The following is a 24,004-nucleotide window of genomic DNA, read 5'->3' as shown; positions in this document are numbered from 1 at the left end:
CCTGGGACTGTAAACCTTATTCTTTCTCCTCTTCAAGAACTGAGTTTGAGAAAAGAAATTGAGGAGTGAAGTCATGGATCTGAATCAAACGTGGGTTTTTGTTATTCTTATGAGATGAAAACAACAGTGAAATTTCAATGATTTATTGATTCAGGAGGCAGGGAGCAAAGTGACTGAAAACTCCTGCTCTGGAGTCGGCCAATGGGGCTGGGATCTCTCTTCTTGGCAAGCTCACCTTCCTGGCCTCTGCTTCTCTGGCTGTCAGATGGGAACAGGATTACCTTCTCCACAGAGCTGCTGTGAGGATAAATGAGATAACGCGAGAAAAGAGCTCAGGATGGGAACGGCATTTTGCAAGGGCTCAAGAAATAACTGTGGTGATGGCGAAGATAATGATATGGAACTGGCATTTTGTCAGGCATGAGCGTTTCAGAGCTTCCCATTTAGGCCTGAAGAGGAAGAATCAGAAGTGAAAAAAACAAGCTATTTACATATTGTAAGTTTTACAAATCCAGGAGTTAGAAGCAGAAGCAGCCAAAGGAAACAGGCAGAATCAGAGATTCAGAGTTACAGCCTCGCTCCTCCATGTCACTCACAAGTGCCTTCCAGGGCTGAGGTCCCACCCAGTGTTGTAACAGGGTCTCTGTGTCTACAGCACTGTGTAGATGATGGCTATACGTGTAGCCTCAGACATAGAAACAGTGACTTTGTTCATTGGATAGATCCTCTGTGAAACCTTAAAGGGTGGGGATGAATCAGTTGAAATAAAGTAGTAATTTAGACTCATTGCTCAGATATATTAAAAGTAAGGTTTAGAGCAAGCCCCGCCTCCCCCTCCTGCCTTACGTGGGGAAAGGTAACAGGGACAGTTCAGAGGGAGGCATGGAGACAAGTTGGATGGGATAACTGTCCTTTCACCTGGCAGCTGTCCAGCCCTCAAATAGCTCTTGTGTTTGGTCCAAAAATAAGATCACATGAGAAGGGGAGAAATAAATACGCAAGTATTCGTCCTTGGGCTTTCTGTGGGTCCACTAGCCGCTCTAGTAGGGCCCCAAGAGAGTGGCTTCACGCCACACTCCGCTGCCTCCCTCCCCAGGCTCTGCAAGGCTGGGGAGACAACCTGGAACAGGGTGCGTGTGGTGTGTGGTCTGCACATAGCCCGCCTCTGGGGGCTCCCCTGAGCTCCATACACATCAGAGAGGGAGCAGGAGAGGACACTCAGACCCAACCGTCTGGCCCCTAGGGGAATAAGGGCATCGCCTCCTTTGGTGAAGGCCACTCCCTTCTGATGGAGGATGGGAACTCCCTTCCTCCCGCAGAGGCCTGCCTGCTGCAGTCCTGCTAGGACAGTGTGGACGCCGTAGGCTGCCGCAGCTGCTAGCACCCCAGAAAGAAAGCGCCCCAGAGTCAAAGCAGCGGTGAGTACATTCGTTTCTCCAAGGGGCTCAGATTACTGTGGACTTTCTGCTTGACTTCAGGCTTTTGCTCTGCTTGAATGCTCTCCCCCACCCTCTTCTCCCTGACCTCAGTCAGTGGCAGGCTCGAGTCTATGTGATGGATGCTGGACTGAAACATTCCTTGTACTCCCCTCTCTCATTCAGACACTAGCTAGATTCCGGAAAGAACTGGGTGAGTTGAATTCTTAGCAGGGAAGCAGGAAAGGGCTGCTACCAAGTGAATTATCTTTGCTGAGATTCAAGAAGATATTTCCCAGAAAATCATTAACAAATCCCATTACGGTAATGTTAATGCTTAGTTGTTGTTTTGTTTTTTTTTTTAAAAAGCTCTGCATCAAATAGGAAATAAAAAAAGAAAAGATGCCAGCTAATTCCTTGTAACTGGGCAAAAGGGAAGAACACAAATGAGATCGAAAAGCATCTGCAGAGTTTCCCTTCCCCTCACCTCCTCCCTATCTCCTGACGTCTTGGAACCCTGCAAAATACACTTAACAGATCCAAAAATTCTTCTCTTCGGAAAAAAGCAAGGGTTTGGGGGAGAACTGCTCTGTAAGCAGAGTCAAGGGAAGAAGAAGAAAGACGTTTTTTCAGAGTCTTGTGTTCTCTTCTTAATGTCTCTGCCTCCCAAGCACGTGACATGTACCTGTGCCTGTTTGGAGGTACAGAGAGATGTCTTCATCGCTTGCATGCACATACTGTTCTTCCTTGACACAGCTCTTGACTATGAATGCTATGTTAAGGGTAAGCCAACAAAATGCTGGTGGGAACAAGATAAATCCTTGAATAAATCTAGATTCTTTGAGTGACAATGGGCTGAAATCCAATTTGAAGAGACTTACACAAAAAAAGAAAGAGGAGGGGTGGAAATGTTTTACTCATGTAACTGAAACGGCCACAGTTTTGATTTGGTAGGATCCAGGTGTTCAGACGATGGTGTCCTGAATCTGTCTCAGAGTCTCTATTTCTTGCTTTGCATCCTTGGATCATTCCATTTCCAGGAAGACCCACCCATCATGGTAGAAGATGGCTCCCAGCAGCTCGGGGCTGATACCCTACTGGTACAGCTGCCCTGCAAGAATGGGTGCTGTCCTTTCCCAAGAGTTCTAGCTGGGATGTCATTTCACTGAACCAATGTGGGAACTGTGTCCAGCCATGCCACAGGGGTATAGTCATCACCATCCAAAACCAAATGACCTGAAAGCAACGAAAGGCTGGTCCCAAAACAAGAAGGGGTCTGGATGCAGGACGGCTAGGGTCAACAGTTACCACTTTGTACTGCTTTTTTGGTGACCATTCAGATTAAGAGCCAAAACTCCTCCAACATAGCCCCTCCTCTTTCCTCCCTCTTAAGAGTTCACAAAAATGTATAAGTGACAGAAAGTCTCATAGAAAAGATAATTAATAGAACAGGTGACTAAAAGATCCCATGGTATGCCATCCCTAGAGACTCCTGGGAATGGGAAAGACATTGGAAGGCTTGTCTCTGGCTCAGTCCCCAGACCACCCACCATGCCCAGAACCACTGGACCCCCAACCTGGCTGTGCTCACAGGGGTCTCCCTTTCCCCTCACCCACCCTTGTCCACTTCTGCCTCCCTCTGCCCTGCTCTGCTGATGGGAACCCATCTTGCCTCTCAAAGGGTGGCCTCTGAAGTGCCTTCCCTCCGACACCTCATCTGGCCCATCCGACCTTCTCTGTTCCTCTCTTCTCTGAGCTGGGGCAGTGCTGACCCTCAGCATTCCATCACTGTTTACCTGCTCTTTAAGAGCTGCATGTATCTTCGTTTCTCTCCCAACTTGAATTCTATATTCCTGGGGAAAATTAAGTTTCATCCCCAGCCCTACCTGCTGTGTCTAACACATATTAGGTGCTTCCAATTAGTAAAAATAAATAAAAATAAAAACAGCCTCCCTGAATAGCTTGGAGGGGTTTCCCTGGTGGCTCAGTTGGTGAAGAATCCACCTGCAGAGTGGGAGACCTAGGTTCGATCCCTGGGTTGGGAAGATCTCCTGCAGAAGAGAAAGGCTACCCACTCGAGTATTCTGGCCTGGAGAATTCCATGGACTGTATAGTCCATTGGGTTGCAAAGAGCTGGACAAGACTGAGCAACTTTCACTTTGTCACTAAATAGCTTAGAGAGGATGGTTAGATTACTTGAGATCCTTCATTCTTATTTTGCAAGTAATATAATAACTATGACAAACACTGACAGAGCTCTGATAGACTAGAGACCCTATGGGCATCTTCTCAGTAAGTCCCCACACTGACCCTGTGAAGTAAGTACCACTATTATCCAGACATTTACTTTAGTCTCAGAGAACTTAGTCACTTGTCCTAGATCAGAAAGCTAGTAAGTGGTGGTCTGGAAGTTAGAGCCCAAGCAAGCCTGCCATCTTGTTTCCTATTAAACTCATTAATTCCCTGTTTATCGATAGCACTTTCTGCTGCCTGATTTTAAAGAGTGAAGGGCACAGGCGATTGGTCAGAGACCATGAGGAAGCTCAAATATTTTAGCCTCCTCTCCTGCCACCTGTGCTCCCAGTGCCTCTACAGGGGGGTCTTTATTAGACTGTATCCAGGGGTGAGGGGTCATACCCTTACCCAAGAGCCAACAAGAAGGTCAAGGGTACAGGAATTTTACAAAAGGTGGTACTTTTATTAGAGTAGTCTCTGGGAAAATGTTAGCTGGAGGGTGGGCTTTAGAATTTGTTTGCTGATCTGGCTGCCCATCACTGAGCAAGGCCCTGACCTTTCTCCTGCCCTCTGAGCAGGGTGACCAAGCCAGGGCCTCCTGCAGAGGGTGGTCTGAAGGATTTAGAATGCAACCAAATTCAGATCGCAGAGGAAACCCAAATCTCAAGTAAACAGTATCTGTTTATACCCTCTGTGCCTCTGCACTCACCCACTGGCCTCTTGGCTGATGCCGTCACCTGTGGTGCTGGGGAGCCCCTGCCTGGCCTGAGGGTATCTTGTTTCTCTGATACACAGGAACCTACTCCTGTGGGATAGTATCTTCTCAAGAGCAGATCCTACTGGGTTTATGTCATTAATCCTCACAGTATCCCTGAGAGGATCAGAGAGCTGGCTTCCTCACAAGTGAGGCTCAGTGAGATGAAGTCACACCCCCAATTACACAGAAGCAAGGAGGGCTCAAACTCAGGGCAGAGGAGTTCTGAAGTCCTTAGGATACCAGCCTTCTTGCTTCCCCAAGTGATCATGATAGAACAAAACAAAAACGAAAAGAATTATATAAGTTAAGTAAAATGTTTTGGGTAAATCTTTAAGAGAAAAACCTTTACTAGACTCAAGAGAAATAAAAACATGTTAACATGAAAATTTGGACACCACACATTCACAGCACCATAAGTCTTGATATCTAAACAGAGGAAACAAGCCAAATACCCTTTAACTGATGGACGAATAAAATGGGACACATCCATACACATGAAATACTCGGCAATAAAAAGGAATGGCATTCTGATAAATATGAATCAGGCTACAATACGGATAAGCCTTACAGACGTTATGCTTTTTAAGGAAAAGAAACCCATACTATGTGATCCCATTTATACGAAATGGCCAGAACAGGAAAATCTAGAGAGACAGAGAGTAGACCGGTGGTTGTGTGGGCCTGGCGGGAGTGGGGAGGGGATGACGAATGACTGCTAATGGGTGTGAGGGTTTCTTTGGGAGATGACAAAAGTGTTCTAAGTTAGAAAGTGGAGATGGTTGCACCACTTTGGGAATATGCTAAAACCACTTAACTGCACACTTTAAATGGATGAACTGGATGATATGTGAACTATATCTCAATAAAAATCTCTCAAAAAAAAAAAAAAAAACCCAAACCATGGCTAATGAAATAATTAACAAAGTGACAAAATGGCTTTGTTGAAGGATGTAGTCTTACCCTGTCTGCTCTGATAAGCTTATGTCTCATCCCACTGAGCTTGGCTATAGGTCCCCCAGACAATTCAAGTGGAAAAAATATAGATGGAAGACATAGGATGCAGATTTCTCCCTGGAATTTAGACTAGATGGATCGTATTCTCCTCTTTCTTGTAAAGATCATTTTAAGTTTTATGGAATCAATCTCACTACTCTATTTTTGTTTCTGGGTTTCAAAATATGCTTCAAAAAGCATTCTCCAACCTAAGATGGGAAACCTTATTACCTAGTGATGTCCTCTAATGCTGTCCTCTAAGGTTTGTCTCATTACATTTAATAAATTTTTATTCATCGGGAATTTAACAAATTGAGGATCCAGGTTGTCTTTGTTTTGCCAAGTACATAGCCAATGATTAGATCAGGAGTTTTTAAATTTTAGATCAAAATGGATTTGAGGTATCTTGTAACTTCCTGAAATTCAATATGAAAATGTGTGTGTGTGTGTGTGCGTGTGTGTGTGTGTTGTATATATTGCAATGCACTGAGGTGTAAGCCAAGTCAATAGGATAGTTGTTAAACAAATACAGGGGAGGCCTGAGTACTTACCCACAGGGAAAGTACTCTGTCACATGTCAAGCGAGAATCCCACCACCTTTGGCTTTGAGGTGTTACTAAGGCAAAGAACAATAAATGCCTCTCACTGGTTCCCCCGGACCTGTAACACTTTAGGTTTCTAATCATCTGCTGACAAATGAATGGAGCTAATACATCACTTTAGCTGACAGAACTTGGAGCCCTCCTATCACAAAGAATTGGAGGTTTATAGTCCAGTAAATATAAATGATAAACTGAAAATAAAACTGCCATTCCAAACAAAGTAGCAGATCCTTCTGTGCAGACTTGTGTATTCACATAATAAATGTATAAGCAACACCCACCGTGTAGCTGGCACTGTGCAGACTGTGGTTCTCAAAGTCTGGCCCATGGGCCAGCAGCCTCAGGATCGCCTGGAGCTTGTCACACATGCAAACTCCCAGGCCCACTCCAGGCCTTCTGAAGAGAAACTCTGGAGTTGAGGCCCAGTCATCTGTGACTGTGATGCACATTCAAATGTGAGAACCCTTGGTCTAGGTACTGGAAATACAAGGCTGAACAGACAAATAAAATCCCTGGCTCTTCTCATGGACATTACATTTTAGTGTGTGTGTCAGGAGGACACACAAATAAGTCAACAAATAACTGAACATGATAATTCTCAGATAGTAATAAGATCTATGAAGGAAAAGAAAGATCGATGAGAGGCTAATTTAGAACAGGTGGTCAGGGAGGAGGGTCTGAAGTGAGACCAGAATGATGAGGAAGAGACAGCCATGTCAAGAATCGAGGGGCAGAAAAGAAATCCACGCACTTCAGGGGGAGGGCACGGGAAGTGTAAAGGCCCTGCGGCAGGACCACACGTGGCTTGTATGAGGAGCAAGAGGCTGGAGCACAGTGAGAAACGTATCAGGGACGGACCTGAAGGTGCCGGTGGTGACAGCGAGCTTAGCTCTTGTTCTTAGTGCCAGAGAAAGGCACTGGGCAGTTCTGTTCAAATAGAAACACAATCCCATTTACCTTTTAGCAGGATTCCTCTGGAATGAACTGTAGAGGCTAATGGCAGAAGCAGGGAAGTCAGCAAGGAGGTACCGCAACAAGCCAGGCAAGGAACACTGGCTCCTGGATAGACCAGACCTACATGCAAAGATCTAGCATTAGGTGAAAAACAAACAATGCAGGACCCTCTGCCTAGTAAATCACTTTTAAACAATACACTCAGGCATATAAAGACATTTTTTCCCTTCAAAGGATCCAGAAAAAAAGTGAATAATGATTATCTTTGGGAAGAAGGGGGTTAGTGAGGGTCATTTTGTGCCTCTCTGTATACTGTACATTTTTTATATATACACAAAGCATTCCTTTTATTTAAAGATAAAATATTTTAAAGTAAAATTGAAAAGCTGAGATTGAGGAAAACATTGACTAGGCAATGGGTACCAGTATCAGAAAAAGAAAGCCTGCTTCTCATGGGTGTGACCCTCTCCAAGCATCCTCTCCTGTAGTCGCTGAGAGCCAGGCCGACAAACAGGGCCTAGTTCCTGCTCTTGGGTCACACTGAGATTTGAGCAAGGCACCTTCCCACTGGAGAACCTCTGGACCCCGCTTCCGTCCTGTAGCTCTGGTCGTGTTTGTGTCTGTTGGGTCTCCTTGGGCAGCTAACACAATTTCCTGTGAAGGTCTGCTGTGTTTCCCTGTGGCCTGTTTGTCAAATTGCTTCCCTCCGTCATCTCGGCACTGGTTCACCAGGAGGCCAGCGTGCCCTTCATTTAATTGCATGATTGAGCATAAACAGAAGGAAATACTTTGCTGTGGGGAGAGAGACAGGCAGGCAGCATCTGATTTCTCCTGTCAGCTGATTAGGATTTTTTGAGTCCAAACAAGGTCAAACGAGATTAGAAAGAAAATGCAGTGTCCGGTATGCGTTTCATATAACTGCATTGTTTATGTAAACAGGATGAATGACAGGGAAACTTTAAAGCAAATATTGAACATCAGCCTCAAGACTCAGAGACAAGAAGCCAGGGCTTATGTGTTATGACGGGAGAGAAAGAAAATTTATTTCCTGTGGACATTTGGAGTCCTGTTGAATCTATCATGCTCTGATTCCTCTCATGTTGGTGCAGTTAAAAAGTGATAGTTTTATGTCTGATTTTCAGAGGCACTGAACACAGAATAAGAAAAAATTATAGAAATGCCACATTTTACTTTTCCTGTCCTTCTAAAGCTCTTATAAGAGGTTTAGAACCACTTTCTGTAATAGCAACTGCTGAAGTGCTTGGTAGTAAGTCAATCTCTCAGGTCAGGGAAGGAAAAATCTCAGCTCCAGTGCCAGCCACAACATTGTAGACAGGGCTGATTCTGGCCAAGGCCACACCTCTGTGGATAAACCTACCAGACTTCTACTTGGATTTTTGTTGGTCCTCCAAATCTGTCATTTTCTTGTTTTCTCAGACCTACCCTCTGTAGTGCTAGTAAGTGCACATGTGAAGTTTTAATTACTTCACAACCTTAAATGGTTTTAATGGCATTGAAAGTGGCCTCAGAGCTTTGAAGGACACTATGGTTTCTGTTACTTACTCTCTACAGGATCTAGTGGCTTGTGAATGCTTATCAAGAGGCTTTGACAGCTATTATTTCCATGGACTATTTCCTAGCCCAGAGCTAGGGGGCTGGCTATTCTGAGGCCAGACTTTTAAACTAGAAAACCTCCCATTCTTTACCATGCTAAATAACAGAAGGGCCAACATTTCATATCTCATGATTCCATGCATCTGAATATATATTATTTAAAAGATAAATCTAGGTATGATATATATACACAATGGAATACTATGAAGACACAAAAGGGAATGAAATAATGCCATAAGCAGCAACATGGATGGAACTAGAAATTATCATTCTAAGTAGACTCAATCAGAAGGAGAAAGACAAACACCATATACCACTTACATGTGGAATCTAAAATATGGCACAAAGGAACCTACCTATGAAACAGAAACAGACTCACAGGCAGAGAACAGGCTTGTGGTTGCCGTGGGGAAGGGGAGGAGGGAGAGGGATGCAGTGGGAGGTTGGAGTTGTAGCAGATGCAAACTATTGTATACAGAATGGATAAACAACAAGTCCTATTGTATGGCACAGGGAACTATATTCAATATCCTGTGATAAACCATAATGAAAGGAATATGAAAAAGGATATGTGTGTATGTGTGTGTATATATATGTATATAAAACGGAATCACTGTTGTACAGCAGAAATTAACACAATATTGTAAATAAACTATAATAAATTTTTTTAAAGATAAATCTATACACTAGACATGGAAATTGAAACAAATATGGAACTTGAGAGATGTTAAATTAAAACATTAAAAATTCAGTATTGAGGAGAATTACGTTAAGTACTTTAAGGAACTGAGAAATCATGATTTCCCAGTATTTGGACAGGAACACTGCCAAACGACACCTGAGAGTAGTAAGTTAATGGGTTTACATCGGTAGCTAGGGATTGCACTTGCCTATGTCTGCCTAGGAACTGTGTGGTTTTTTGGCTTTTTTTCCTTAATAGCATTTGATGACTAGATGTAATGAAGAAACAGCACTAAAATAATGACTTACACTTGCATTCACACACTTACTGGTGTTTGAGGTGTTGTCACACATTTGGGCACATTTGATTGTCACCATAATCACAGCAGCTTGCAGGGAAGATTTAGGGTGCTTCCTAACTTTACCTCCTATCATTCCTTCATCTATGATCTAGAAGGTCCTTCGGAATTGTGCAGATGCTTAAGAAGATTACTATTTTTTTTAAAGCAAATTTTAAATTTTGTCAAAAGGACCTTTGACAGTTCACTGAAGTTCCTGTTAATAAAGTTTAGAAAAATCAATTATTCCTGTACCTCTCAAGTTCCTTTTAGCAGAGCTGTGCTTCATCCATTATCAGAGTTATGCTTGTCTGTGCTTCTAATTCTTTGTCGCAGGAGGTGAGCTTTTCTGAGCTCCTTCCTTCAGAGGCACATGAAGTTTCCCTGATGACTTTGGAGAACAGTTTTCCATCTCCACCTTCCCAGAGGAGGGAGAAACCAGAGAATATATTTCTAGTTCCAACAGGTCAATCTGTACCTCCTATCTGAATCACCAGGTGGGCAGGCTTGTATGCATGTACGCACATACACACACTCTCTCTCAGTGACACCTCCCAGGCTCAAATGCCTGCATCAGGAACAGGACTCTTTGTCAATTATAGGAAACTATTAATCATGTTTCCATTTGGTCTCTTCAGAGATACCTCCTGATCCATAGCCTTTCAGTTCAGGTTCATTCCTCATGTTGTAGCCAAAAGTCATTCATACAAGCAGCTTCCCCTCTTCCTTACCCCATCCTGGCCAGGGGCACAAAGATGATGCCCGTGGTCCACTGAAGAAACCCCACCTGATGATTTGCTTAGTTCAGCAGGGACAGGTTTGACTACTGGTGAGAAAGGGCAGAAATATTCTCTTTGCAGCCCCTCCCCAGCTCTAAACTGCATGGCCATTGCCTCGAGTGGCTTTGCAAAACAGGGACAGACAGACAGACATCTACACCCTGTGCAGAGATGCCAGAAGTCAGAACAGAAAAGGATTCCTTTTCATCCAGCAGTCTTCTGATTGCAGAGGACTGTCTCTGAGCCATGACCTGCTGTTTCCCTGCCAACTGAGGCCTCAAAATAAACAGGAATCTGCCCAGACGGGCTAGTAGTCCATTCAGTGCAGCCATTTGCCCCAAGACAAACCACGTTAAAATAACACCCAGGAGAGCTGCCGCCGCTGTCTGCTGTCTCTTTCTCCCTTCCCCGCTGGCCATGAGCTCTGTGTCCCTGAGCCTGCTGTTGGTTGCCCAAGGCTAGGGGTACTCCGTGTGCACCCCTGTGGGCAGGGTCGGTGCAGGCAGCTGTCTAAAGGCAGGTCCCCTCTGCCGATCAAAACGGGGCTGGAGAGAGACCTACAGGCTGCGCGCTCAGCCCCCTGCCTGCCTCCCTGCTTCCCACACAGCCCTGCAGGACTGGGAGCCGGCTCTGGAGTACGGTGTTTGGAGGCGGACCAGCAACCTGATGTACATGCCACGGCCCGTCCCCTCTCCCCACACAGAGCTGCAGTCACCGGGAGGTGCAGAGAGCCAGCTTGGGGCTGCTGGAGAAGCAGTCGCAGCATACTGACAGTGACAACGCAGGGCGGATGAGACTGAGAGGATCCTCTTTCCCTTCGACTGGAGAGGAAAAGCCCTCAGCCTGCAAGCTGTTCAGGTAGGAATCAGGGTTTCTACTCTTGGGAGCAGAAAGCAGGTTATATACATCCAGTGCTGAGGTAGAGAGAGAGAGAGAGACAGTGTGTGTGTGTGTGTCTGTCTGTCTGTCTATCTGAGTGCAAGTATAAGGCTTCTTGGGAAAAAAAAAAGAAAGAAAGGCTGGCTAATATCACAGACATGTAAAAAATAGCACCTGGAGTGCAGAGCCTGTGAGAACAGTCATGCAGCGTGCTTCCTCCTGTGTCTTCATCCCCTACTGCCGGCCATGAGGACCAGAGGGAGCAGAAGGCTCTCATTCACTAAAACCTTTGTGGTTTGGCAGGACTCTGTGGCCATACTGAGCATGGCTAGCATTATTTTGCTTGTCACATTCACCCTCTTAAGTAGCCTGGAAATTCAGCCGTCTTAGCAACCCTGTCTACTGGGTGGGCACCTTAGAATTAGTCAACATTTTGATATAAACGTTAGGCTGAAATATGCAATTATCTGAGTATGCTTGAGAGGGTGGGATTCCAATGGCCCCACTGGTCACCTCAATTACTTCCTACCATCCTTCTAATCCTCTCTGAAAATCACACTGTCATCTCAGTGCCCCTCCAGATAGGCACTGGCAGAGAGGGAACGGGAATGGCTAGCCACTGGGCACATTCTCTGGCACTGATGCTATCCACACCCACATCACCATTACATGCTGAAAGTATGCAAGGCTTCTAGATAGAACATTAGAAAAATCCAGACCTTAAAAAATCAAGGACCCTTTTTTCAAGAGGGAACACACCTATCTATCAGGTGCAAGAGCTCGCTCTGTGCTCTCTCCAGTTGTTTAAATCCACCCCCACCTTCCTGCTGTGGTGACTAGTACTCTCCCTTTCACTTGCTCTAAGGATACAATTGTTCATGACTTAGCTCCACGAACACCGGTGGGTGGACACAAGCATCCGGGTTCTGACTGAGGGTGACCCAGCCCAGTGGTGGCAAAGGGTTAGGGAGAAACCAGCTAAGCTGAGTGGTGTCTAGCAAAGTGGCTGTCTGGGTGAATGAGTGTGGATTTTGGTGGAGACTGTGATTCACAGTCACAAACTTCCTTTGTTTTCTTTGTGTTGGTCATTGAGGGCTCTGAAGGAAATTCCCCTTTTGAGATCATGTATCCGAAGGCAAATTTGCCAGATCTGCTGCCAAGGGCAATGGGTAGACTCAGGGAAACTGTTTTCTATTGATACTGCCTTTTTAGCATGAAGAAAAGGATTTGCAAATGTATTATTATATCAAAAGCAAAGTTAACACAAAAGAACTAAGGAAGAAGACACTGAGTTACTTATAAACTTCCTCCCAGACCTGGTGTGCACATATGCATATACGCCTGGCCAGCTTCCAAAAAGGATTCGAGGAGGAAGTATCCAGTTGATTAAGTGGCTTGATTTCACAGGCAGGCAGCACAAACTCTGATGATGAATTTCCATGGTGACAGTGGACAGACACCTATACGCTCCATCTACACCCAGAGAAGGGATGTCTGATGCCAAGACAGACATGTGTTTGCTCAATCTGCTGATGTGCATTCTGTGGATCCTGAATAAATGGTTAAGGATCGTGGAGCTGCTACCCACTGCGCCAGCTTCCAGCAGTCAGGGACTATACAGAGGGGAAGGCACACCCCTTCCACGTCATCAAATAGGCAGTGCTTGGCTAATGAAATACTCCTTGATTTAAGCTACTGGAAAGATAATCTGCAGCCATTCGGGCTACAGACATACCCTGTTTTAGGTAAATCTAACAACTATCCATGACATATAAAGTACAGGTGAATGACTATTTTTCCTTAAGAAAAGTATCTCTCATCAAGTCCATCAAATACTGTGGCAAGGTGTCCCATGGGACTGGATCCAGCCTAGCCAACCATAGAGAAAGGCGGGGGCTTAACTGGATGGGCAGGTAAGGGCGAATGAACCTGGGCTGACAGGATGTCCAACTCAGCTGGGAGGTAAAGGAGTCCACAGGAACAAGGACAAGCATCTGGCCTACAGCAGGAGAAGAGGGAAGAGGAGGAGGGCAATTACCTTGATTCCTAAATGTTACCACTTAAGACAGGCCAGCAGAACAGAAGCTAAGAACAGACTCTGCAGGTAGGAAGAAGCCAGGGTTCAAATTCAGACTCTGACACTTACTAGTCCTGTGACCTTGTGCCTTAGTCTTCTCATCTATAAAATGGGGCAATAAAGTGCTAGCCTTATAATTGAAAGGCTCAAATGAGTAAATGCTCTTAGCTCAGTGGCTGGTTTATAGTGAGCAAAATTTAAGTATCTGTTGTTGTTATTATCATTATTGAAAGGTGAGTTCTGAAAAGGCTGCTCACAAGTCCCTTTGTTCCAAGGTCCAAGTGACTCTCTGTGTGACCACCAGTGCCACCTTTTGGGAAACAGAGATGCTTTTGCTTGGTGTGGTGTTTTGCTTACATTTCTGAGCTTTTAGAATAGAAAGAATAGCACTGAAACATGTATATTATCATATGTGAACCAGATCGCCAGTCCAGGTTCAGTGCATGAGACAGGGTACTCGGGGCTGGTGCACTGGGATGACCCAGAGGGATGGGATGGGGAGGAAGGTGGGAGGGGGTTTCAGGAAGGGGAACACTTGTAAAGCCATGGTTGATTCATGTCAATGTATGGCAAAACCACTATAATATTGTAAAGTAATTAGCCTCCAATTGAAATTAAAAAAAAAAAAAAGAATAGAGGAGCTTCTGTGCTGGTGGCCAGCATTTCTTGAGCCTTTACATGAGCCAGGTACCATTCTTGACTCTGTATGTGACCTCGCCAGATTCTAGTAACAACTCCGTGAAGTGGGGGCTCTCATGGCCGCAGAATTGAGCTTGGTGGGTTTGGCCATTCGCCTACGGCCACACAGTTAAAAAGTGGCAGAGCCGAACTTATACCTAGGCTGTGCTCCTAGCTGGCGTGTCATTTACAGTTAGGGGGATCACTGGAGGTGTTCTGAGAGGCAGGTAGAGTTTGGTGACAGATGGACTTCAGGAAAAGATGATTCTTGAAGGCCCTAGAAAGTAGGCCAGGATTTGGAAACTCTGTCAAGATATGGCAAGACCCTGGATTGGACTGGAGACAGAATCTCAGCCTTGAGGACTCATGACCTTGGGACTGGGTGTTTAGGAACAAGACATGAACGCAGGCCCTGGGGGACAAGGTGGGCCACAGGCTTTCCTGCAAGAGGATGGTACCAACAAGAGAGAAAATGGTGCCTAACAACAGAGACGAGGACACAGCAAGGGTGCTGGGCCATGGCTCTTGACAAACCTCCAGCCTAAGGTCAGAGGTCATCTTGAGCTAAGCCGAAGGTCAAGACTAGGTGACTCCAGCCATGGAGAGAGAAGGAATGAGCAATAAAGAACTTAGCATCTGGGCACAGTGAAGTTTATAGTGATGCAAAAGGCTTGATTTGCTAATGTAATCTCTCTAAATTGAATGTTCAAAACATGACACAGAGATTTGTTTTATGCATAGTTGCTCAAGCCCATCTCTCTGACTTTACCTAAGGAATGCTGGTGATGGGAAGGTATGCCTACCTTGTACCAGAGCTGTGTAGATGTGGGGATTACTGATGGACAAGACTCACCCTTGCTGCTCCAGAACCTGTGGTCTGGCCCAGGCATTTTCAAACTTTAATGTGCATAAGCATCACATGGGAGCTTGTTTAAAACACCAGATTCAGAGAGAACAGATTTTTGGTTGCTAAAGGGAAGCTGAACACAGAAGAATTGATATTTTTGGAACAGAGGTGTTGAGAAGACTTTTGAGAGTCCTGTGGACTGCAAGGAGATCCAACCAGTCCATCCTAAGGGAAATAAGTCCTGAATATTCATTGGAAGGACTAATGTTGAAGCTGAAACTCCAATACTTTGGCCACCTGATGTGAAGAACTGACTCATTGGAAAAGACCCTGATGCTGGGAAAGATTGAGGGCAGGAGGAGAAGGGGACGACAGAGGATGAGATGGTTGGATGGCATCACTGACTCAATGGACATGAGTTTGAGTAAACTCTGGAAGTTGGTGATGGACAGGGAGGCCTGGTGTGCTGCAGTCCATGGGGTCGCAAAGAGTTGGACACGACTAAGCAACTGAACTGAACTGAAAGGGAAGGGGGAGGAGGAATGGAATGGGAGTTTGGGACTAGCGAATGCCAACTATTATATATAGAATGGATAAACAACAAGGTCCTACTATATCTATATATATAGCACAGGGAACTATATTCAATGCCCTGTGATAAGCCATAATGGAAGAGAATATTTTAAAAATGTATATATACATGTAACTGAATCATTCTGCTGTACAGAAGAAATTAACACATGATAAAATCAACTATATTCAAAAAATAAGTTAATTAATAATAATTATAAAACATGTTGGACTTCTCTGGTGGGGCAGCAGATAAGAATTCACCTGCCAACGCAGGAAACGTGGGTTCGATCCCTGCCCCAGGGAGATGCCACAGGCTGTGGAGCACCCAAGCCCGTGAGCCACAGTACTGAGTCTGTGCACGACAACCACTGAAGCTCATGCACCCAGAGCCTGTGATCTGCAACCAGAGGAGATACTCAGCGAGAAGCCTGCACGCCACAAGGAGGAGTAGCCCTCGCTCCCGGTAACTAGAGAAAGCCCATGCAAGCGACAAAGACACGGAGCAGCCGAAAATTAATTAAAAATGTCAAAACATCAGGTTCCTGGGAACTACCCACACAAGTACTGACGTAGCTGGGTTCACAAGGGCCCAGGATTCTGCATTTCCTGGGTAGGGCCCAGCTGGTTCTGATGCCTCCAGTCGACAGGTCACAGCTGAAGAAGCCCAGGGCTGCTTCAGTTGCTCTGGTTCCCTGTCTTCATTGCTTTTAATGAGAACAGAGTTGTGTGGCCTGAATCAGTGGCGATTAGCCTCTTTTTTGACTTGGACTTCTTCCTGAACCACCGTTTTACTTAGGCTAAACCTACACTGTGGGAACAACAGTAGCAGCCCATCAGGTGCTGGGCACAGTGCTAAGCCCTTCACAACCATCCCATAAGTTAGGTACTGTTGTTATCACATTTCACAAGCGAGGGTAAAGACCTCACTGCTGGTATGTGGCAGATCTCAGATAGGAACCCAGGCCCCACAGGTTTCCATAGCATAGCCATGGAGCTCCTCACAGATACGTGAGGGTAGTTTTAGCTCTTTGTCAGTTCAACCCTCTTTTCTCACCCTTCAGTGTCTTTCTCCTCTTCATATTCCTATCTTGTCCTCCCCCATCCTGAGACTCCCACATAATTTCTTCAGAAGATGATGTATCCTTGTTGTTCCCTATTTTTATCTCATTCAATAAACCAAAAGGGTGGGGGCAAAGGGTAGTTGGAAGGTAGTAGTTATGGGCTGAACTGTGTCCCCCCTCACATTTGTAGGTGGAAGTCCTAACCCCCAGTATTTCAGAATGTGACCTTATTTGGAGACAGTGTCTTGACAGAGGTCATCAAGTTTAAATGAGGTCATTAGGGTGGATCCTAATCCAGTATGACTGGTCTCCTTTTAAAAAGGGGAAATTAAGCCATAGTGACACACACGGGGGAAAGAACATGACAAGACACAGGAGAAGGCAGCCATCTGCGTGTCAAGAAGAAAGGCCTGGACCACATCCTTTCCTCACAGCGCTCAGGAGGAACCAACCCTGTGAATACCTTGAATTTGGACTTCTGGCCTTCAGAACTGTGAGACAAGAAATTTCTGTTGTTTAAGCCTCCCAGTCTCTGTAATAGTCTTTTTCACTCTCCTCTTTTACCCTCATGAAGAGGCTTTAGTTCCTCTTGGCTTTCTGCCATTACAGTGGTATCATCTGCATATCTGAGGTTGTTATATTTCTCCCAGCAATCTTGATTCCACCTTGTGATTCATGCAGCCCAGCATTTCACATGATGTACTCTGCACAGATGTTAAATAAGCAGGGTAACAATATACAGCCTTGTCGTATTCCTTTCCCAATTTGGAACCAGTCTATTGTTTCATGTCGGGTTCTAACTGCTGCTTCTTGACTTGCATACATGCTTCTCAGGAGACAGGTAAAGTAGTCTGGTATTCCCATCTCTTTAAGAATTTTCCAGTGTGTTGTGATCCACACAGTCAAAGGCTTTAGCATAGTCAATGAAGCAGAAGTAGATGTTTTTCTGGAACTTCCTTGCTTTTTCCATGATCCAATGCATGTTGGCAATTTGATCTCTGGTTCCTCCGCCTCTTTGAAATCCAGCCTGTACATCTGGAGGTTCTTGGTTCACATCCTGCTGAAGCCTAGCTTGAAGGATTTCGAGCATAACCTTACTAGCATGTGAAATGAGCACAACTGTGCGGTAGTTTGAACATTCTTTGGCATTGCCCCTCTTCGGGATTGGAATGAATACTGACCTTTTTCAGTCCTATGGCCACTGCTGAGTTTTGCAAATTTGCTGACATACTGAGTGCAGCATTTTAGAGTCTAAATAGGGGCCATTGTCTCCCACTGATGAGGTTAATTCAAGACCTTGGGAGCCGGGCCAGGCTCAGACTGGGGCTGACCAGGCAGCCAAGCCCGACCTTCTCTGGCATCACTTGAAGGACACACAGAGGTCTCATGAATGTAACCTCTCCTTTGCCTGCAGAACCTATCCTGAAGCTACAGGAACAGGTCAGCAGTCAGCAGGCTCATTCAGCAGGGCTGTGGAGAACAGTTGAGATTCAAGTCGTAAAGAGGCAAGAAGTGGGGGCAAGAAACCCAGGCAGAACCCTTGTGGCAAAGGGTGGAAGTGGGCAGACACGGGTATGACAATAGGCGGAGAATATAAAGAAGGAGTACAAAGGACTTAAAGCCAAAATGTGCCTTATTCAGGATTTCACATGAGAAGCAGAAAGATAGGTCTGTGGCAATGGGATTCCAGCTTGGAGTTTGTAGCCCTCTCAGGTGTCTTCCCTACCAGACACACACACACACCATTCCCATCATTCGGAAACTTCTCATCGACGCCAGCCACTGTTGACATAAACCATGAGTGAGTCCTGATGTCAAATTGAACACCATGCCTTTGCCATATTTCCTGACAGTCACAAAAGAATTCCCTTCCTTTTCCTTCCAGCAGAGGAGCTAGAGTTGGCTTAGCAAGGATGAGTCCCTGGGGCAAGTGGAGTCCACTGTGGAGAAGAGAGGAGACTTTCAGGAAGGTGACAGCAGCTGGGGGGTCTCATGGGGACAAGATCCTCCCACTCCTCTCATATTCCCCACAAGCTCTAGCCCCACTGGCCTCTCTTCCATGCCTCAGCCATTCCACGCCCTTTCTTGCCTCTGGGACTTTGCAATTGCTGTTCCATCTGCCTGGAGTACTTTCCCTGCTGTTCTTTACATAGGAGACCTCTTTGTCCTTCAGGCCTCATCTCTCTGGTCAACTCCTCAAAGTGGCTTTTTCTCCTGTTACTCCCTATTCTATCTCTATTTCCTTCATGGCACTGAGCCCAGTCTGTATCATCTTGTCAGTTTTTTTTTTAAGTTTGCTTTGATTCATCCTTCCCCCTAGAAGATAAGCTTCAGGAGGGTAGGCCTTGTCTCTCTTTTTCCCTGCTGTATCCCCAGTGCCTAGAACAGAACTGACCCACATAGTAAGTGCTCAATAAATGAGCGACTGGTTCAATCCTAGGAGTGGAAAAGCCAAAACCAAGGGCAGCAGTGGGACCTCCCGGCCTCTGTCACTCCTCACAGCTCTAGAAAAGCAGTGCTGCCAAGTGTGCTTCGGGGCCTCAGACCCTGGCTTGGGTGAGCAGGCCCCTCACAGCCCCCAGAACCCCATGCTCTGCATCAGCTGCTCTGGCCTAGGGTGCATAATCTCGTCTCTTCAGAGAACTCACTTTGGAAGCCTAGAAAAATTCAGCCTGTTTGTGTTATTCATGCTCAGAGATGAATAACACCTTTTGGCTGATGGGCATCAAAGGCAAACAAGTGAGGTCAGGCACCCAGAAGGGTGACATTGATCCAGCACATTCCTGCCCTTGCACTCAGGGAGGAGTGGACAAAGCCACTCACCCCCACCTTGGCTACCAGGTCCATGGGGGTGGAAGCAGTGTCTGCACTGATTAATCAATGGGCACAAAGTGCTGCTTCAGTACCAATCGGGGACACAGAGAGCTGTTCGAAAACTAGGCTGTGCTTGTTCTTCCTCAGAATCTATGTCAGAATTTTGAAATGGCAATTGGAGGAAAGCTGGGAATGACCACTGCAGAGTCACTCCCTGGAGTCTACACGGCAAGCTGCAGCCCCGGGAGAGCATGTCCCTGGTTCAGAGTTCAAGGCTGGCGTGGCCCTGGCTCCTTTGTCTTCAGTGCTAAGGTGGTGGTTAGGTTAAAGGAGCAAAATGTTCTTCCTTAAGCCTCTACTGGTTTTTCATGTTTGAAATGCTAATGGGGATGTTTCTGGGACAGAGATGCAGGTTAGCCTCAGGATCGTTTCCTCCCAAGGGTAAAATCCCCGCTTGGTTGGCCACACAGAATGAGCTGCCATTTTCCAAGGCTGGTCCTGGGATGTCTCTGCTGAAGACTCGGGAGGCAGTGTCCTAAGTTCATTGGAAAGGGAGCTGATGTGGTAGACCAAGAGCTCTCCTGATGCCTCCACTTCTGGCCCATCTCTCTCATCATCCTTTTCTTATTCCATAGTGACAGTCTGCAGGGCCTGAGGATAGGAGTATACCAGTTGGGGCAGGCAGGACTGCTTGGGTATGAATTCTGGTTCTGACACACAAGAGCTGTAAGGCCTTGGCCCAATTCTGTAACCTTTCCACTTCTGAAACAGAGACATGATAACAGCACACACACCCGAGGGTTGTTGATGGGACTCTGTGAATTTATACAGGTGAAGTCTGAGAAAGTGTGTTTTATTATCAGCATTAGCTGTTACTCCCTCACAGAGGTGATTTAAGATGTCAGTGAGACAAAAATGTTTCAGTACATAATGCAGAGCACACAGCGTTTGATCAATAAAATATTAATTATTATTGCTACCAACACTTTGCAGTCTGGCTAAGGTTTGCAGGAAACCTGAGAATGTATTTGAACTAAAAAAATGATCTGGGAACATGAAGGTCACCTGCTGTTCCCCCGTCAGTCTTCTTTGTTCCAAGGGACAATGATCATCCTGTGCTCTTTCAGCACTTAAAATTCACACGTCAGGAACCTAGAACTAGCCAAGAAAGCAATAGCTCCTTTGAAGAGTTTAAGCATGGAGCAGACAAGCCTCCTGTTCAACAGTTTTAAGCTGTAGGAGTTTGCAACAAACAAAGAAGCTTCAACTTTAGCAAGGCTCCTTTAGCACCATTTCCCAAAAGGCTGTGGGATCCCCACCCCTCCAGGGTACATGTGGTTCCTTGGTGCTCGGGTGCTTTCAAACTTTTCCTCTATGTCCCCTGACCCTGGGCTTTGAGTTTAACACATTTGAAGACTAAACGCAGAGTGAACAGCATGGCCTGCTGTAGGCTGTGAACTGCACAATTATCTTGCACCCAGGCTGCTCAATGCCCCATCTTGTCCTCCTGAGTGACTGTGGGTAAGAACTGGTCCTCTCTGTGCTTTGGTTTCCTTCTTTACAAGAGTTCATCTCTAGAAGGGGGAGCAGAGGTTATGAAGGGGCATGGAAAGCTCCAGCTGTCTCCCTCTATAGTTGCTGATTTCCTTCATGGCCCTTCTGACCACCACAGAGCAGGGATTATGGAAAAACCCACTGGTGAACAGTGCTGTAGAGGTCTGCAAACACTCCCTTGCACTAGGTGACCATGAGCACATCACTTGGCTTCTGGAGCACCAGAGAGAGATGATTACGGGAAGGGGTCCAGGCCACAGTCTGGAGGAGGGGATGCTGGCAGCCCCCACACTCAACCCAGCCCATTCTTGCACCACAGAGACCAGGCCCGGAGTATGGATTTTCAGCCCATGGCTCTCCTGGGTCGTCAGACCTCTCACTAAGGCCCAAAGATCGATGGTCTCCCATCAAGGAGGTGGACCCCTTCCTGACACACTCTGACCTTCCTCCACATGACTCTCTACCTCCCACTGCGGCCAGAGGATTTAATACACAGCTGGTTCAGGGTGGATCCAAAGGCACACAGTGCAAGTGGGGGAAAAGGGTTTCCAAGGCAACGTCCCAGTTGTTTCTAGCGACCCATTGACCTGACCCTCCCTGCCTTGCACATCCCCAGAACTGAGCCAAGACTGTGGAGGGTGGCTATACCTTGGGTTGTCTGGCTGGGGCCCTACTGTGGTGGGAGGTTCAGATTCCACGCTGGGAGGGGCCCAGGGGAAGGTCACGGGGAGAGTGAGCCAAAGCAGGCTTCATCACCTCCCTGTAACCTCCTGCTATTCCTTCTTCTTCTGACAGCATGGCAGTCAGATGTGGGGTGTGGAGGCCTCTGTTCTAGGAACTGTAGAGAATAGCTCTTTAAAAAAAAAATGACTCTAAACACATCTCGCTCTGGGATGGAAGCACAGCCTGAAACAGTTCAAGTCTTTCATCCACTGTCGACTAAGAGGAAGACCTCTAGTAGCACGAAGTACTACCTTCATCAGACTCTTGCAGTGCTTTCTTGGAGTCAGGGTCCCTTTCTCTTCCTGGCCAGCCCCACATCCTGCTGTGTTGGCCAGCTTCTGTTTCTCATTATCTTTCCCCCATCCTCTTTAAAGGTTTCTCACTCCACCCAGGGGTTTTATTTTTAAACTTGCACAGTAATGTTAGGGCTAAGCAGCACACACTGCCCACATTCACGGGAAACTGGGCTGCCTGGAGAAGCATCCCACTTTTCAGAGACTCCCTCCCTCTCTCCCTTCCCTATACATCGGGTGCATTCTCCGTGAAGGGCCCTGCCTCAAGGATACGAGGATGAGACAGACATGGTCCCTACCCTTGAGGAGCTGACATTCTAATGCAGCAGGTGAATGGCAAATAATGTACACACCTACCCACACACCCACACACACACACACACACCAAGTAAGTCAACAAAAAGAACTAAGTAAAAACCATGCTAAGATCTACAAATAGAACAAACAAGGTCCTGAAACAAGAAATGCTGCTACAAATTAGGTGGAAAGGGAAAGTCTCTCCAAGGTGACACAGAAGCAAAGACCAGAAGGATTAAGGGGCTCCAGGCATGCCAAGAGGAGTGATGAAGACTATTCTTCATGGAAGGAAGAACCTGAGATAAAGCCCCAAGGTGGACAAGAACTCGTGTGTTCTAGACTCCAACAGAGGCCAGGATACCTCAAGAAGAATAAACAGTGAAGGAATGGGTCAATATGAAGCTGGAGAGGTGTGCAAGAACCAGATCATGCACAACCTGGAGTCAAGCAGAGAGCTAGGGCTTTATTCTGAACGCACTGAAAATAACGGGGGGATTAGCATTAGAGGTGACATGCAATGATGGACATTTTAAGACCCTCACTTGATCCTGAGTGGAGATTTGACTCTAAGATGGGTGGAGGGAAGGCAGGGGTCCGAGTTAGGAGGTCTGGGAGTCATGCAGAAAGGAGATGGGGTAGGCTGAAATAGGGCCACAACCAGAAACAGGCTGGCTCCTCCAGGAATTAGCCCACTACTAGGCATCCTCTCTCCAAAGAGCTCATACAATAACAGAGCTGATAAGACAAAACAGAACACCAAGGCCCGAAGTCACAGGGTTGGTGAGAATAAGTAGGAGTTTAGCTATCATAAGGCCTATACCGAACCACATTTATGAGGTTTCCAAACACAATTAAGTAAGATCTTTGTCCAACATTGGCTCCCAAGATTTTCTGAAAGATGTAAAAATACTCCGGTTTTTCTTTAAACCATGGCAGCTCCTCTGTCCTTTATAGCTTTGCCTGAAAATGGCTTGGACTGAGTGATCTGACCACAGACAAAAGTCAAAGGTGACTTTATAAGCCTTGAAAGAAAGTGAAAGTGAAGTCGCTCAGTCGTGTCCGACTCTTTGTGACCCCATGGACTGTAGTCTACCAGGCTCCTCTGTCCATGGGATTTTTCCAGGCAAGAATACTGGAGTGGGTTGCCATTTCCTTCTCCAGGAGATCTTCCCAACCCAGGGATTGAACCCAGGTCTCCCGTATTGTAGGCAGACGCTGTACTGTTTGAGCCACCAGGGAAGTCCTAAGCCTTAATGACCTAAAAAGAGGGAGATGGGAGGGGGCTTTGGGTTGGGGGGGACACACGTATACCTGTGGCCAATTCAAGTTGATGTAAGGCAAAAACCGTCACAATATCGTAAACTAATTATCCTCCAATTAAAAGAAAATTTCAAAAAAGACCTAAAAAGTGGTCCTTCTCTCCAAGAGCAATACAACTATGCTACACTCTTTGGAAGAAAAGAGATGGAAAACAGAAGAGCAACGCAGCCATTCTACACAGTAATAGTAATAACAGCTATCATTTGTTGTCTCCGTCAAAGCACTTACTTGTAACTTGGTTAATCCTCCAAAATGCTGATGACGTAGGTACCACTCTCCATCCTTTTTACTGATGATGGAGCTGAGACTTAGAGGGAAGGGAAATGATGTCTGGAGGTAGAAGCAGCCGAATCAGGGACCAGAGGCTGCTCAATCTCCATTGGCAGGACTCCTAACTGTCCCAGGGCTTGGTAGCTGTCTGCTTTGGTCACCATTATGCTTTCAATGCAGCACAGAAAATGAGATGAAGATCATCCAAAATTCCAGTGAACAAGGGTGTGAGTAACTTTAATTTCTGTTT

General features: G+C 46.0%; 1 protein-coding gene across 5 annotated transcripts in view; it reads left to right on the top strand.

Annotated features, from left to right (window-relative positions):
- Positions 1 to 1,021: 1,021 nt before the first annotated feature.
- Positions 1,022 to 24,004, top strand: part of FGF1 (fibroblast growth factor 1) — a 106,600-nt gene continuing 83,617 nt past the window's right edge. For 3 of the 5 annotated variants that reach the window (XM_070374540.1, XM_070374536.1, XM_070374541.1), the window contains exons 1-2: positions 1,022 to 1,418; positions 11,072 to 11,226. The gene's annotated coding sequence lies outside the window, so the exon portion shown is untranslated. Of the gene's footprint in view, positions 1,419 to 10,975; positions 11,227 to 24,004 lie in introns of all 5 variants that reach the window. The other 2 variants (XM_070374537.1, XM_005904296.3) reach the window with 2 other exon arrangements.

The sequence above is a fragment of the Bos mutus genome, chromosome 7 (genome assembly GCF_027580195.1).
Source record: "Bos mutus isolate GX-2022 chromosome 7, NWIPB_WYAK_1.1, whole genome shotgun sequence".
Lineage (NCBI taxonomy): Eukaryota > Metazoa > Chordata > Mammalia > Artiodactyla > Bovidae > Bos > Bos mutus.
The sequence above is the reverse complement of the archived record's forward strand: the minus strand, read 5'-3'. Positions and strand labels throughout refer to the sequence as shown.